This window comes from Aquarana catesbeiana, linkage group LG06 (genome assembly GCF_042186555.1).
Source record: "Aquarana catesbeiana isolate 2022-GZ linkage group LG06, ASM4218655v1, whole genome shotgun sequence".
In the NCBI taxonomy this organism is placed as follows: domain Eukaryota; kingdom Metazoa; phylum Chordata; class Amphibia; order Anura; family Ranidae; genus Aquarana; species Aquarana catesbeiana.
In genome coordinates this window covers 100,684,163-100,698,665 of record NC_133329.1, presented here as the reverse complement: position 1 = coordinate 100,698,665, position 14,503 = coordinate 100,684,163, and the positions used below count along the sequence as shown (strand labels likewise).

Below are 14,503 nucleotides of genomic sequence, written 5' to 3'. Positions count from 1 at the left end.
AAATATGTATGGAAAAATGTGATACCCCAGGGCCTATTATTTCGCAACTGCAGAGATTAGCTTAGACAATAGTGCTGCCGCCCAACAATCAACAACTAGCAGTAATAGATAGATATGTCTAAACCCTTGGAGGTATACTGTCCACCAAAGCAGTGGGGTGGCTATGATAGGCCTAAGACTACCTAGAGAACCCCTCTCCCCCCAGGTCAAGCTGGCCAGAGATAGGTGATGTGCTGGCAAATAAAGAGGAAAAGGGGCAGTCCTCTGAGTTGTTTCTTCTGCCGGCTATCGTTGGGGTCTGATGACATTAGTGCACTTATTGGAGTGTGTAATAAAGCTGCATCCCGTGGAGGTGAAGTAAGGTAAAGAAATAGGCCTTGATTTGGCTAAAGAATAATAAGGAAGTCAAAGGTAGGTCAAATATTGAAACACTCAAAAAAGCAGATTCGTTTTTGTATCTGAAGTCTAAGTGAAGTCCTATTTTAAACTACTTGCACGAGTTTAGGTGTTTCTATGGGGAGTAGGGAGATTGTCTAGTTTTTATGAGGCTCAATTCCTGCCTTACAGCAAAGATAGTGGATGACTAACCCTCTCAGCAATTCGGCAACACAGTTAGTTGTAAGTGCAGGAAGGGCCCATCAACCGTCTCTCGTTCATCCTCCAGCGAACAGTATACATGTGCGTCGTCAATAAATTTGACTTGTTTCGTTCTGTTCCATTTCGTATTAAAATAAATTCGTATTTCGTAATTTGTGTCCGAAATTCAATTCGGATGTGTACGAAAAAGGAATTTTCGTTAGATTCGTAAACTTTTCGTAACCATTACGAATGTTCGTTATGATGAATTTATCATTATGAGGGGCTCCCACCATCCCTGTGCTGTGCTGACTTCCTGGGTTTTTAACTTGTAGGCTCATTAACTTTTCGTAACAATTACGAATTTTTGTTATGATGAATTTATCATTTATCAGCACCATCCCTGTGCTGTGCTGACTTCCTGGGGTTTTTAACTTCATCATAACGAATATTCGTAGTTAACGAACATTCTGTCCGATTCTGTTGTAAAGAAATTTGGATCCGAAGTTCGTATACGAAATTTCGTATTTCGTACAGAATTCTTATGCATAAAAATTCGTATTTCGGAAATTCCTACGATTTTCAGATTCGTACAAAACTAATTGCACATGTCTAGGGAACAGCACTGTTGATGATAGTGATAGCGAACAGGCTCGCTAATTTGCCCTTGGACAGCACACAGCAGCAGCGTAGCAGGCGATGTTGTACTCTGCTTTTCGATGGCGGCAGCTGAATCGCAGGCTGTACCACTGGCTGGTGCCCCAGACACACTGTTGCAAAGGTTTGCTCTCTTCTTTGTTCCAGCGCCAACTACCCTTTAGTGGGCAGCCTGCTATCAATTCCTTCACTTCTCCCCTTGTTGCCTCATAGGACTTGCAGTCTTTTCACTGCTCCAACACTTCTCTCTCACAGAACTACATCTCCCAACATGCCACTTGTGGCTGTGTATATTTAAAACCCAATACCATCAAATGGGAGAGAGAAGGGGAGGGGAAAGTGGAGAAAGATGGTGAGCAGGTGTGTTGTGGATCTGCCATTAGTTCCAAGCATTCAATGTGAAGAGCTCACCAGCACCTGGCTACACCTATCATTTTGCCCTCTTATTGTGACGAAGTGTTAGAGCGGTCCTCTTAAATCTGACGTACATGACTAGGGTCAGGTGGCCTGCCTATACAGACACCAAAACTATTATTCTATGAGCTATTTTCTTGACTTGTGTATTTGCAACGTGATGCAGCATACAGCATATCTTATTGTAATGATATTGGACACATTGACACTTGTTTGTAATATTTTATATGTTAAACAATAAAACTTGATTATACAAAAAAAAAGTAGTGGCTGCATTAGTATACATTTTTTTCTTCAGGATTTTTTTCTTTAATTTTACCCCTGTGATCCTGCCAGTAACACATTTCTTTCCCAGGTTGACTCAATGTACTTTACCAATTCCCAGGTTGACTCAATGTACTGTACCAACCCTTTTGACAAATGCCAGGACTGTCATACTGCCAAGCTCAGCTTGGATTCAGCGATTGTTCTCTCATTGTTCTTCCATGCTTAGTATAAAGACAACACTGTTTACATTGTATAAAGCCTCACAATTTGCAGAAGGGGTAAGAGTATATCCATTAAGTTATAAGTATTCCCAGGATCCTTAAATCTGTATTGAATCAAGTATACACCTATTAAACACACAAAGATAGGAGCTCCTGGGTTACACGTCTGGAATGTACTGTGTCACATAAATTGTAAGCAGAACTTTACCAAAGGAGATCTTGCGGTCAGATATTGGTTTCAGGAGAATTAGAGCAATGGGGTTACTAGAAATGAACTAGCTTAAAGTGACCCTGTCACTATTGTACAGGACATGGGAATGTGCCTAAATGGCAGATATATTTCCCCAATATTTGAGTTGTGGTCCCTTTAAGGGGGCTGTTTGAAGACTTGGTTGACTACTTAGGGGTTCTCACCCATGCAGGGTGTAGGGTTCCAGGATAGTCCGGTTGGAAAGAGAGGAGTGACTGTCAGTACTCTCTGAATTGGTAAGTTCTTATTAGGAACCCAAAACTTTGGCGGTTCAAAGATTTTTGGTAGGGAAGAACCTCCAAACCCTGACTACAAGGACTCTGGTGCTAAAGGGGGTTAAGTCTCAGCTGAAAGGCAGCGGGAAGTGATCAGCACGTTTATCAATGGGGCAGAGTGGAGTAGTTCACAGGTCGTGAGCAAGGTGAACCCTCTGGAAACTGGTTGCTGAACCCCCATGGTCTGTCCTGCACCCTGATACGAGGAGAAACCGTAACCCCAGTGTGGGACCAAGAGATTGGTGAGGAGCCTTTTGAGGTGACTCCTTTTATACCCAAACTACAAAATGTTCTTGCTTTATTTTTGGCTGAAGAAGGCTCTTTGTGTGTACTGGTTTTGAAGGTATCAATAAAGGGTCTGTTTGCGTTTACCAAACTCGGCTAGCTGACTTTCCCTGGCTACCTCAGATCACACTATACATAAGTAACTCAAGCAAACTGTTCCTCTAAAATAAGACAGTAAATAGCTGCCCATGCCACTGAATACCTCTCAGATCCTGAGAAACAGTTCGCTAAGGCCGGTGGAAAAACGATATTTCCATGAGTGTCAATCTCCTGTGCTGCTTTCACTGGTTCCCCTGCTGACCTCTGCAACACTACTGAGTCCTGTGCTGGTTTTACTGTGATACTTCCCAAGGCTTCTTATCATATTACTATTAAGCCTACAAACTTTACACAACATCTTCTTCCGAGTGGAATCTCAAGTCCGATGAATGCTGTGTTTTTCTTCCAGAGTATGACATACCTCCCAACTTTTTTTTTTTACAATTTTTTTTTATTAAGTTTACTTGCAATACAATACAAAACAACTTGCCACCTTAAGCCAGGTAGGCAACATGCCTGACCCGGCATTGGTCACGCAGGGCCCAGCATTTAAAAATTCCCCAAAAATGCAGTAATAAAACATGCAAAATCAACCCCCCCCTCCAACCGACCAATTTCCACGATCATTTGATTCAAGTAGACGTGCACCAGCTAACTCTGTACCTTTTATGATTTGTCCTCTTTAAACCCAGCTATCTTCATTTCCCAGTAAGTGAATATGTTTATTACTATCTCATATGGGAATTCTGTTTCTTTGGCAAATTTCTATTTGCCAAAAGATTGGCAAATTTCTATTCACTTAAAACACGCCCTACCTCCTGTACATATTTATTCAATTAGCCCACAGTTTCTGAGGAATCGAGCCATGCTAGCCAAACTTTTTTAAACTTTTTTTCACAGCCTCTAGCTCTATAGGTAGCTTTATAAAGATGTATCACAGAGTTGATCAATCTCTTCCAAAACGACAGTGTGGGTGCATTAGATTTCTTCCACTTTCGTAAGATAGCCTTTCGACTGTAAAATAACCCTATATTTAGCAATGTGCGGTGTGCCAGAGATGGAACTACCTCCTCTACCATTCCTATTAGGCAGACCCTAGAAGTTGTAGGGATCGGAATACCAAGCACCTCCGATAAACAAGCAGTAACACCGGACCAGAAGTGTTGAATTTGTAAGCATTTCCAGAAAATATGTTCCAAGTCTGCTGGGGAATGTGTGCATCTCCAGCATTGACTGCTAGTTGATGGATTGATACGGGACAACCTAGCTGGGGTGAAATAAATGCGGTGCAGAAATTTAAACTGTATTAGACTGTCCCTAGCAGAAACCAAATGTTTAAAAGGGTGATCCCACATATCCTCCCAATCCTCCCCCTGAATGTCCGGAATTTCCTTCTCCCACTTCTCTCTGCATTTAGATATCCCTAGAGGTGTTTTTTTAAATAGGGATTTGTAAACAGTCGACAAGGGCTTGGACAAATCCTCATCCTTTAATAGGGTCTCTAGTGTTGAGGGTAGAAACTCAACTCTTTGGCCACTGAACTGTGCCTGAAAAGCGTGGCGCAGCTGCAGATAGCGAGTTTGGTAAATTATGTCTTTCTTTTAGTTGATCAAAGGTAATAAGATCCCCTTGCCTAGTGATATCCGCCAACACCTTAATTCCCCCACAAACCCATATTATGGCATCCTGGAGGGAGCAGAAATGTGATAAATATGGGTTCAACCATAGCGGGGGCCGAAGGTGTGATTCCCAGATAACTAGGTGATACTAGGATAGTGGTGCTCTCCCAAGCCCGAATAGTGGCTTTCATTGAGAGAGTCAAGGGTAGGTTTGATTTTGGGCCTCTATATAGGACCAGTCACAGGCTTTCGTAGGACCCCAAGCCAGATAATATTTATGCCAGTTCGGAAGCGCCAACCCCCCCTGCCCCCATGGTTCCTGCAGGACCTTAATACTAATACGAGGTGACTGTGGGGACCATAGAAAGGATCCTATTATTCCATTAAGAGTGTTAAAGAAAGATTTGGGGATCCAAATGGGGGAGTGATGCAGATAGTACAAAATTACTGATAGAAATTTCATTTTAATCAAGCTAACTCTGCCCAATAATGAAAGGGGCAGTTTCTTCCAGACCTGAGTCTTTTGTTTTAGCCTATTCACAAGCGGCAGAAGGTTTAGTGTCATGTAGTCCCTGATGTTAGCAGTTATTTTGACACCTAATATGTGTTAGATGAAACCCACCACAGCGGCAATGCATCATCCTTTAGTGTGTGAGCCTCTGGGCCTAGTGGTAAAATGGACGACTTGCTCAAGTTCACTCGCAGGCCTGACCTCCCAACTTTTTGATATAAGAATGAGGGATACCTTTTGGCACAAGTATGTGGGTAAAGGGCAACCCCCTGCACAATCATGCCCCTAGTTATGCAGTCCATGTAGAATTAATGCACAAACAATTGGTTCCGCCAATACTTTTCCTTTATACCAGATTGCCAAAATAACAAACCCAATCATTTAGAATGTGGATGGATGGAAAATGATCAATACTAGATTTATATTATACTTTTTTTTACTATGTACTTCATTGTCATATTATTATATAGATTTTTCTATAACATGGGGTTGATTTACTAAAATGCAGCTGTGTAAGGTAGCCAGTCAGCTTCTAACTTCAGCTTGTTCAATTAAGCTTTGACAGAAAAAAAAACCTGGAAGCTGTTTGGATTCTATGCAAGACTGCACCAGATTTTGCACTCCCCAGTTTTAGTAAATCACCCCCCTATATTTAAAAACACATAAAACATATGTCTCAATATTTCATCCATATAGGACTGAGAGAAATCATACATTAAAGAGTGTATATGTGCTACCCAATATCACTATTCTTTATCATCAACGGATAAGCCCCAGAGATACAGTGTGTATATATATCTATATATCTATATATATATCTATATATAGATATATAGATATATATATATAGATATATAGATATATATATAAAGATATATAGATATATATATAGATAGATAGCTATAGATACACTGTATGTGTACAGTGGGGCAAAAAAGTATTTAGTCAGCCACCAATTGTGCAAGTTCTCTCACTTAAAAAAATGAGAGAGGCCTGTAATTGTCATCATAGGTATACCTCAACTATGAGAGACAAAATGTGGAAACAAATGCAGACAATCACATTGTCTGATTTTTGAAAGAATTTATTTGCAAATTATGATGGAAAATAAGCATTTGGTCACCTACAAACAAGCAAGATTTCTGGCTCTCACAGATCTGTATCTTCTTCTTTAAGAGTCTCCTCTGTCCTCCACTCATTACCTGTATTAATGGCACCTGTTTGAACTTGTTATCAGTATAAAAGACACCTGTCCACAACCTCAAATAGTCACACTCCAAACTCTACTATGGTGAAGATCAAAGAGCTGTTGAAGGACACCAGAAACAAAATTGTAGACCTGCACCAGGCTGGGAAGACTGAATCTGCAACAGGCAAGCAGCTTGGTGTGAAGAAATCAACTGTGGGAGCAATAATTAGAAAATGCAAGACATACAAGACCACTGATAATCTCCCTCAATTTGGGGCTCCACACAAGATCTCACCCCGTGGGGTCAAAATGATCACAAGAACGGTGAGCAAAAACCCCAGAACCACACGGGGGGACCTAGTTAATTACCTGCAGAGAGCTGGGACCAAGGTAACAAAGGCTACCATCAGTAACACACTACGCCACCAAGGACTCAGATCCTGTAGTGCCGGACGTGTCCCCCTGCTTAAGCCAGTACATGTCCGGGCACGTCTGAGGTTTGCTAGAGAGTATTTGGATGATCCAGAAGAGGATTGGGAGAATGTCATATGGTCAGATGAAACCAAAGTAGAACTGTTTGGTAGAAACACAACTCGTCGTGTTTGGAGGAGAGAGAATGCTGAGTTGCAACCAAAGAACACCATACCTACTGTGAAGCATGGGGGTGGCAACATCATACTTTGGGGCTGTTTCTCTGCAAAGGGAACAGGATGACTGATCCGTGTACATGAAAGAATGAATGGGGCCATGTATCATGAGATTTTGAGTGCAAACCTCCTCCCATCAGCAAGGGCATTGAAGATGAAATGTGGCTGGGTCTTTCAGCATGACAATGATCCCAAACACACCGCCCGGGCAACGAAGGAGTGGCTTCGTAAGAAGCATGTCAAGGTCCTGGAGTGGTCTAGCCAGTCTTCAGATCTCAACCCCATAGAAAACCTTTGGAGGGAGTTGAAAGTCCGTGTTGCCCAGCGACAGCCCCAAAACATCACTGCTCTAGAGGAGATCTGCATGGAGGAATGGGCCAACATACCAGCAACAGTGTGTGACAACCTTGTGAAGACTTACAGAAAACGTTTGACCTCTGTTATTGCCAACAAAGGATATATAACAAAGAGTTGAGATGAACTTTTGATATTGACCAAATACTTATTTTCCACCATAATTTGCAAATAAATTCTTTCAAAAATCAGACAATGTTATTGTCCGGATTTGTTTCCACATTTTGTCTCTCATAGTTGAGGTATACCTATGATGACAATTACAGGCCTCTCTCATCTTTTTAAGTGGGAGAACTTGCACAATTAGTGGCTGACTAAATACTTTTTTGCCCCACTGTGTATATGTATATGTGTATATATATATATATATATATATATATATATATATATATATATATATATATATATATTTACACACACTATATTACCAAAAGTATTGGACCACCTGCCTTTACACGTACCTTTAATGGCATCCTGGCATCCCAGTCTTAGTCCGTAGGGTTCAGTATTGAGTTTGCCCACCCTTTGCAGCTCTAATAACTTCAACTCTTCTGGGAAGGTTGCCCACAAGGTTTAGGAGTGTGTCTATGGGAATGTTTGACCATTCTTCCAGAAGAGCATTTGTGAGGTCAGGCACTGATGTGGACGAATTCGAGCAGAGACTGGCTTGCAGTCTCCACTCTAATTCATCCCAAAGGTGTTTTATCGGGTTGAGGTTAGGACTCTGTGCAGGCCAGTCAGGTTCCTTCACCCCAAACTCACTCATCCATGTCTTTATGGACCTTGCTTTGTGCACTGGTCCAAATCATTTGGTGGAGGGGGGATTATGGTGTGGGGTTGTTTTCAGGGGTTGGGCTTGGCCCCTCAGTTCCAGTGAAGGGAACTATTAAGGCGTCAGCATACCAAGACATTTTAGACAATTTCATGCTCCCAACTTTGTGGGAACAGTTTGGGGATGGTCCCTTCCTGTTCCAATATGACTGCGCACCAGTGCACAAAGCAAAGTCCATAAAGACATGGATGAGCGAGTTTGGGGTGGAGGAACTTGACTGGCCTGCACAAAGTCTGGACCTCAACCTGATAGAACACCTTTAGGATAAATTAGAGTGGAAACTACGAGCCAGACCTTCTCGTCCAACATCAGTGCCTAACCTCACCAAGGTATGTCCAAAACTGATCTGTTATGACTAACAATAAAGAAAATAATTTGTGCGCCAACCCAACCCCTCACTGTGTTTTATACTGTGTGTGTGTGTGTGTGTATGTGTATATATATATATATATATATATATATATATATATATATATTATATAGTGGGGAAAATAATTATTTGATCCCCATGATCATTCTTATCATAGGTGTATTTTAAAGACAGAATATCAAACAAAAATCCAGAAAAAACACACAATATAAATTGAGTTGCAGTTCGGTGAGTAAAAAAAGTGTTGGATCCCCAAGCAAAACATGATTTAGTACTTGGTGGAGAAACCCTTGTTGGCAAACACAAAAGTAAGATATTTCCTGAAGTTAGCTATCAGGTTTGCACACATCTCAGGAGGGATTTTGGTCCACTCTTCTTTACAGATCTTCTCTAAATCCTTAAGGTTTCTTGGCTGTCGCTTGGAAACTAAAGGTTTCAGCTCACTCCATACATTTTCTATGTGATTAAAGTTTTGGAGACTGACTAGGCCACTCTATGACCTTAATGTGCTTCTTCTCGAGCCACTCCTTTGTTGCCTTGACGGTATGTTTTGGGTCATTGTCATGCTGGAAGACCCATCCATGACCCATCTTCTTCAGTGTTCTGGCTGAGGGAAGAAGGTTCTCATCCAAGATATTACAATACATGGCCCCAGCCATTGGCCCCTGAATGCGGGAAAGTTGGTCTGTACCTTTAGCAACTAAACAGCCCCAAAGCATAATGTTTCCTCCTCCATGATTAACTGTAGGGGTGGTGTTCTTAGGGTCATAGTCAGCATTTTTCTTTCTCCGAAAATGGCGAGTCCCCCTCCTCAAGAAGGCACATGTACAATCATGCCAATGAACATTTAAATGATTCAGAGAGGAATTGGGAGAAAGTGTTGTGGTCAGATGAGACTAAAATTGAGCTCTTTGGCATTAACTCGACTCGCCGTGTTTGCAGAAAGAAAAATACTGACTATGACCCTAAGTACACCATCCCTACAGTCGAGCACAGAGGTGGAAACATGATGCTTTGGGGCTGTTTCACTGCTAAATATACAGGCTGACTTTGCCGCATTGAGGGGCCAATGGACAGGGCCATGTATTGTAAAATCTTGGATGAGAACCTTCTTCCCTCAGCCAGAACACTGAAGATGGGTCGTGGATGGGTCTTCCAGCATGACAATGACCCAAAAACATACCACCAAGGCAACAAAGGAGTGGTTCAAGAAGAAGCATATTAAGGTCATGGATTGGCCAGTAGTCAGTCTCTAGATCTTAATCCTATAGAAAATTAATGGAGGGAACTGAAACCTTGAGTTGCCAAGAGATAGCCAAGAAACCTTATTGGAGAAGTATAGCCAAAGCTCATTTGGCTATACTTCTCCTATGGATCATAGGAGTGCAATTCATTTTGCACCCCTGTGACCCATATTCAGCAGAGAGCGGGCTGAAGTCCACTCTCTTCTGACATCACCAATGTCAGTCCAGGCACCACGTCACCCAGACCATAGAGTCTGGATCCGTCAGGTGCCTGGAATGACAACCGGCTCAGCCTCTCAGCGAGCCGATGAGAACCTGAGACGGCCGCTCCACCCCCTCTACAGCCCAGCGCTTCAATGAGTGAGGAGAGAGAAGAGCAGAGAGCTACAACAGACAGTCTACAGCTCTCTGCTCACGGAGCTCTAAAAACCTAGTGATCAGCGATGTTCGATCACTTGGTTCTCAGTGTAGAGGCGCCGGGGGACAGATGCAGCATCGAGCCAATACTGTATCCACCTAGGTAAGTATTAATAAGAAAAAAATAATTCCTTTACTTCTCTTCGAAGGATTTAGAGAAGATCTGTAACCAAAATCCCTCCTGAGATGTGTGCAAACCTGGTCAGCAACTAGAAGAAATGTCTGACCTCTGTGCTTGCCAACAAGGGTTTCTCCACCAAGTACTAAGTCATGTTTTGCTTGGGGTTCAAATACTTATTTTACTCACTGAACTGCAATTTAATTTATAGCATTTGTTTTTGTGTTTTTTCTGGATTTTTGGCTGATATTCTGTCTCTATCATTTGAAAAAAAACCTATGATAAAAATTATAGACCCTTCATTTCTTTGTAAGTGGTTAAACTTACAAAATCTGCAGGGGATCACATAATTTTTTTCCCCACTGTATATACAGGTATATACTGTATATAAACACATATACAGTATATGCAATGCAGGCCAGCTGAGAAACTCTATTAAGTGCCTTGAGTCCTAGAAAGACCCAGAGAGAAGAAAAAAAATATATTATTATGATGTATAATTTGATAAATGAGGTTCAGTACTGTACATGGCAATCTCATTGACATTATTTCAGCAGCAAAATGTTCTTGAAAAGGTTATTTTAGGTGGTCAAAGATGGTTATTTGGTGTTTTTTTTTTTTTTACTCCCCGTGATGAAACACAAATACAGCGTGACTTATTAATAATCAACAATAGAGGATTGTACTTCCAAATTTGGTGCTGTGACTACTGCCAGCCATTGTTTATTTAGTGAGCGCACACTGCTGTCTATGGCACATGGGAGCGAGCTTACCTGGCAGCCGGTGACTGGAGTCCTGGAAGTGAGTAATATACAATACTCATGAATTCAGACATTCTATGATGTCATATTACTTTACACCACCCCTGAGAAATGTTTGCTGGGTTTGTTTTGTCACCCTTTTTTATTGTTTGGCCGTGAAATTTGTAATTCCAGGTGACTAATTTAATTAGGCAGGACTTTAAAATCACCATTAGCTTTGTAATGTTTTTTTCTAATAACCTCTTCGCCTTTTTCTTTATCACCTATTTTATCACTTCTGGTTCCATTATGCCTGTAGCGGTTATAATGTATCCATTGTTCCCACATGAACATTTTAAAATGTACCCATTGCTGTAGGGGAAATCAGACCTGCCTATGTTTGTGTACTGGATGTTCATGCAATCTCCATTGGCCTTATTCAGTTACAGTGCTACAGTTGTCTTAACATACCCTAGTATCTAACATTATATAAGACTATTAAGTCTGGTACACACTGCAAGTTTTTTTTTTTCTTTCAACTTGGAGGGCTGAACGAAAAAAATAAAAATAAAACTGAGGAGCTCACTGTACTAATTCTGTGATGTTAGTACAGCAATCATCCTGCTGAGCTATTGTGTTAAGACATGAGGACTGCCCCTCCGCCAGAACACTCCAGTCAGTGCTTACAGTCATTGGCTGCCAAAACTGATCAGATGCTGGTTTTACAGCATACCTGTTCGTCTGTTTTCTGTCGGACAGGCTGATGTACACATGGGCTGAATGTCAGCAGGTTTCTATTGAACCTGCCAATACCGGACGATGTTCATCCCATGTGTACCGGGCTTTAGGGACTGCAAACGGGAGATGGTCAAATACTGGGGACATGATTCAGGTGTGGCTAAAGACTTGGGTTTTGCTGAAGTCACTGCTGTTCCTTCCAGGAAGCTTTACCGCCACAAAGAATTACCATTTTTGCCATTGGGGGGTGTGGCAAAAATAGCCGCCTGAGGTGCCATTTGCCCAAGCACACTCCTGGCTGCAGGAGACAGTAAGGCTGGCCATACATGGAGCAAATTTAAAGAAATTTGCTTGATTTCCCCATCAACACAGACAGTGTTAATTCTGGGAATCTGTCCTGGTGGGCCATTGTGTGCTCCCGGCAAGGGGGCGAGGAAGGACGAGGGAAGCCATCCCCACCCGGAGAAGACAGTAGCCCCCAGTGATAATTGCAGGTAAGACCCGGCATGCTGGTTGTACCCAACTTGATCGATCGATCAACTTGGTACATTCAGCCTGCCCATACACAATTTGAATCTCAGCCAGTTCCTGCTGAACCTGTTGAGATTCAAACCATGTATGGCCTGCCTAAGGCAAGCCATAGATTGTACAATTCACTTTCTTTCCACCATGCTAACTTCCCTCATCAAAACAGTCAACGTTGATAGGGGAATCTCTCTTGCAGCACTATTGTGTTCTGCTGTCGCGAAGCCTTCCCTGCCGGCAGAAAACAACTGCTAGCAGCTATAACCGCTGGCAGTGATCGCATGCAAACAATCCCGCAGGCTGGTTGTACTGAAGTTGATTAATGGATCGACTTCAGTACAACCATAGATGGATCGAGTCTCAGCCGGTCCCCGCTGAACCAGCCAAGATTCGATTCTTCTATGGCCAGGTTAGGAGACTGGAGACATGTTATGTGAGACTGCTAGAGATCACTTCCATTAAAGTCCCTTTACAAATGTATGCTTCCTTTAGTGACTGCTGAGGCTGCACATGTTCAAAGGACTGCATACAACTATCACCCAAACTAACCTCTCCTCTTCTCCTAAGACTTCCTGCTCTCTAACTTCTTATTACCTCTTCCAATGCTCACCTCCAGACCAGGACCTCTCTAGCACTTATCCCATCCTCTGGAACTCTATACCCCAACTTGTCCGGCTATCTCTTACTCCATCCACCTTTAATACTGTTCACTTCAAGCAAGCCTATCCCAGATAGCAAGGATAACTTGCCACACATTTGTGGCAGTATTGAATTGTAAGTCTTGTGAACTTGCTGCACATCTTCTCTTGCAAGTTATACACTTGCAGAGCACTTGAAGCACAAGTTCTAGTTGACACTTTTCCAATCTGTAGCAAATTTGCGTGGCGAGTCTCTAGTAAGAGCGAAGTTGCAGTGGTAAGTCTCAGCAAAAGCCCCGCAAGTCTATAGCAAGAGCCCTGCAAGTCTATAGCAAGAGCCCTGCAAGTCTATAGCAAGAACCCCCCAAGTCTCAGCAAGAGCCCTGCAAGTCTACAGCAAGAGCCCCGCAAGTCTATAGCAAGAGCCCCGCAAGTCTCAGCAAGAGCCTCGCAAGTCTATAGCAAGAGCCCCGCAAGTCTATAGCAAGAGCCCCGCAAGTCTCAGCAAGAGCCTCGCAAGTCTATAGCAAGAGCCCTGCAAGTCTCAGCAAGAGTCCTGCAAGTCTCAGCAAGAGTCCTGCAAGTCTCAGCAAGAGCCCCGCAAGTCTATAGCAAGAGCCCCGCAAGTCTCAGCAAGAGTCATCGCAAATCTCAGCAAGAGCCCCTCAAGTCTCAGCAAGAGCCCTGCATGTCTACAGCAAGAGCCCTGCATGTCTACAGCAAGAGCCCTGCAAGTCTCAGCAAGAGCCCTGCAAGTCTCAGCAAGAGCCCCGCAAGTCTACAACAAGAGCCCTGCAAGTCTCAGCAAGAGCCCTGCAAGTCTCAGCAAGAGTCCCGCAAGTCTCAGCAAGAGCCCCGCAAGTCTCAGCAAGAGTCCCGCAAGTCTCAGCAAGAGCCCTGCAAGTCTATAACAAGACCCATGCAAGTCTACAGCATGAGCCCTGCAAGTCTATAGCCAGAGTTATATAAGTCTCCATTTTTGGCAAGAAAAAAGAAGCAAGCAGCGCAAATCTATAATCCCACAATCTGGTAATAGTGAACCCACTGCTATTAACCTATTCCCTTACTATACACGTGTGAAATACATTCAATCCAACAATCATGTATAATGATAAACTCCGTGTCATTGCATAAAATAAATCATTAGAAAAATTTCAAAATCTAAGCCAAAGTGGCTGAAGTAGGGGGAAAAAAACAGCTCTCATTCAAATATTTTTGGTTCAGCTTTTTTGACCTATATTTTACCATTACCCTAAAAAATGTAATGGAAAAAAGAAGAAAACCCGTTGCTCCAGGTGAGATAACGAAGCCTAATGATCCAGCAGGTGCACGCCTTGGCTCGCCTTGGCTCGCCTCCGCACACAATGAAATTAGAAGAAATGGCCGCACACCACTGTAGATCAAAATCCTCTTTATTTGGACATCCCAAAAATTACAAGCATCAGAATGCTGGGTAGACGCGTTTCGCACACTTCACGTGCACTTAGTCATTACCCTAAAAAATGTACCTCAGTTCACTGAATAGTGCATTAAGGCAAAACTGATCTTTATAAGAACATTTATTAAAATATTTGAAT

General features: G+C 42.5%; 1 long non-coding RNA gene across 2 annotated transcripts in view; it reads left to right on the top strand.

The window, feature by feature from the left end:
- The first annotated feature begins 11,033 nt into the window (after positions 1-11,033).
- LOC141147664 (uncharacterized) overlaps positions 11,034-14,503 on the top strand; it is a 112,535-nt gene continuing 109,065 nt past the window's right edge. For both annotated transcript variants that reach the window (XR_012245088.1, XR_012245087.1), the window contains exon 1: positions 11,034-11,086. This is a non-coding gene — a long non-coding RNA (uncharacterized lncRNA). The remainder of the gene's footprint in view (positions 11,087-14,503) is intronic.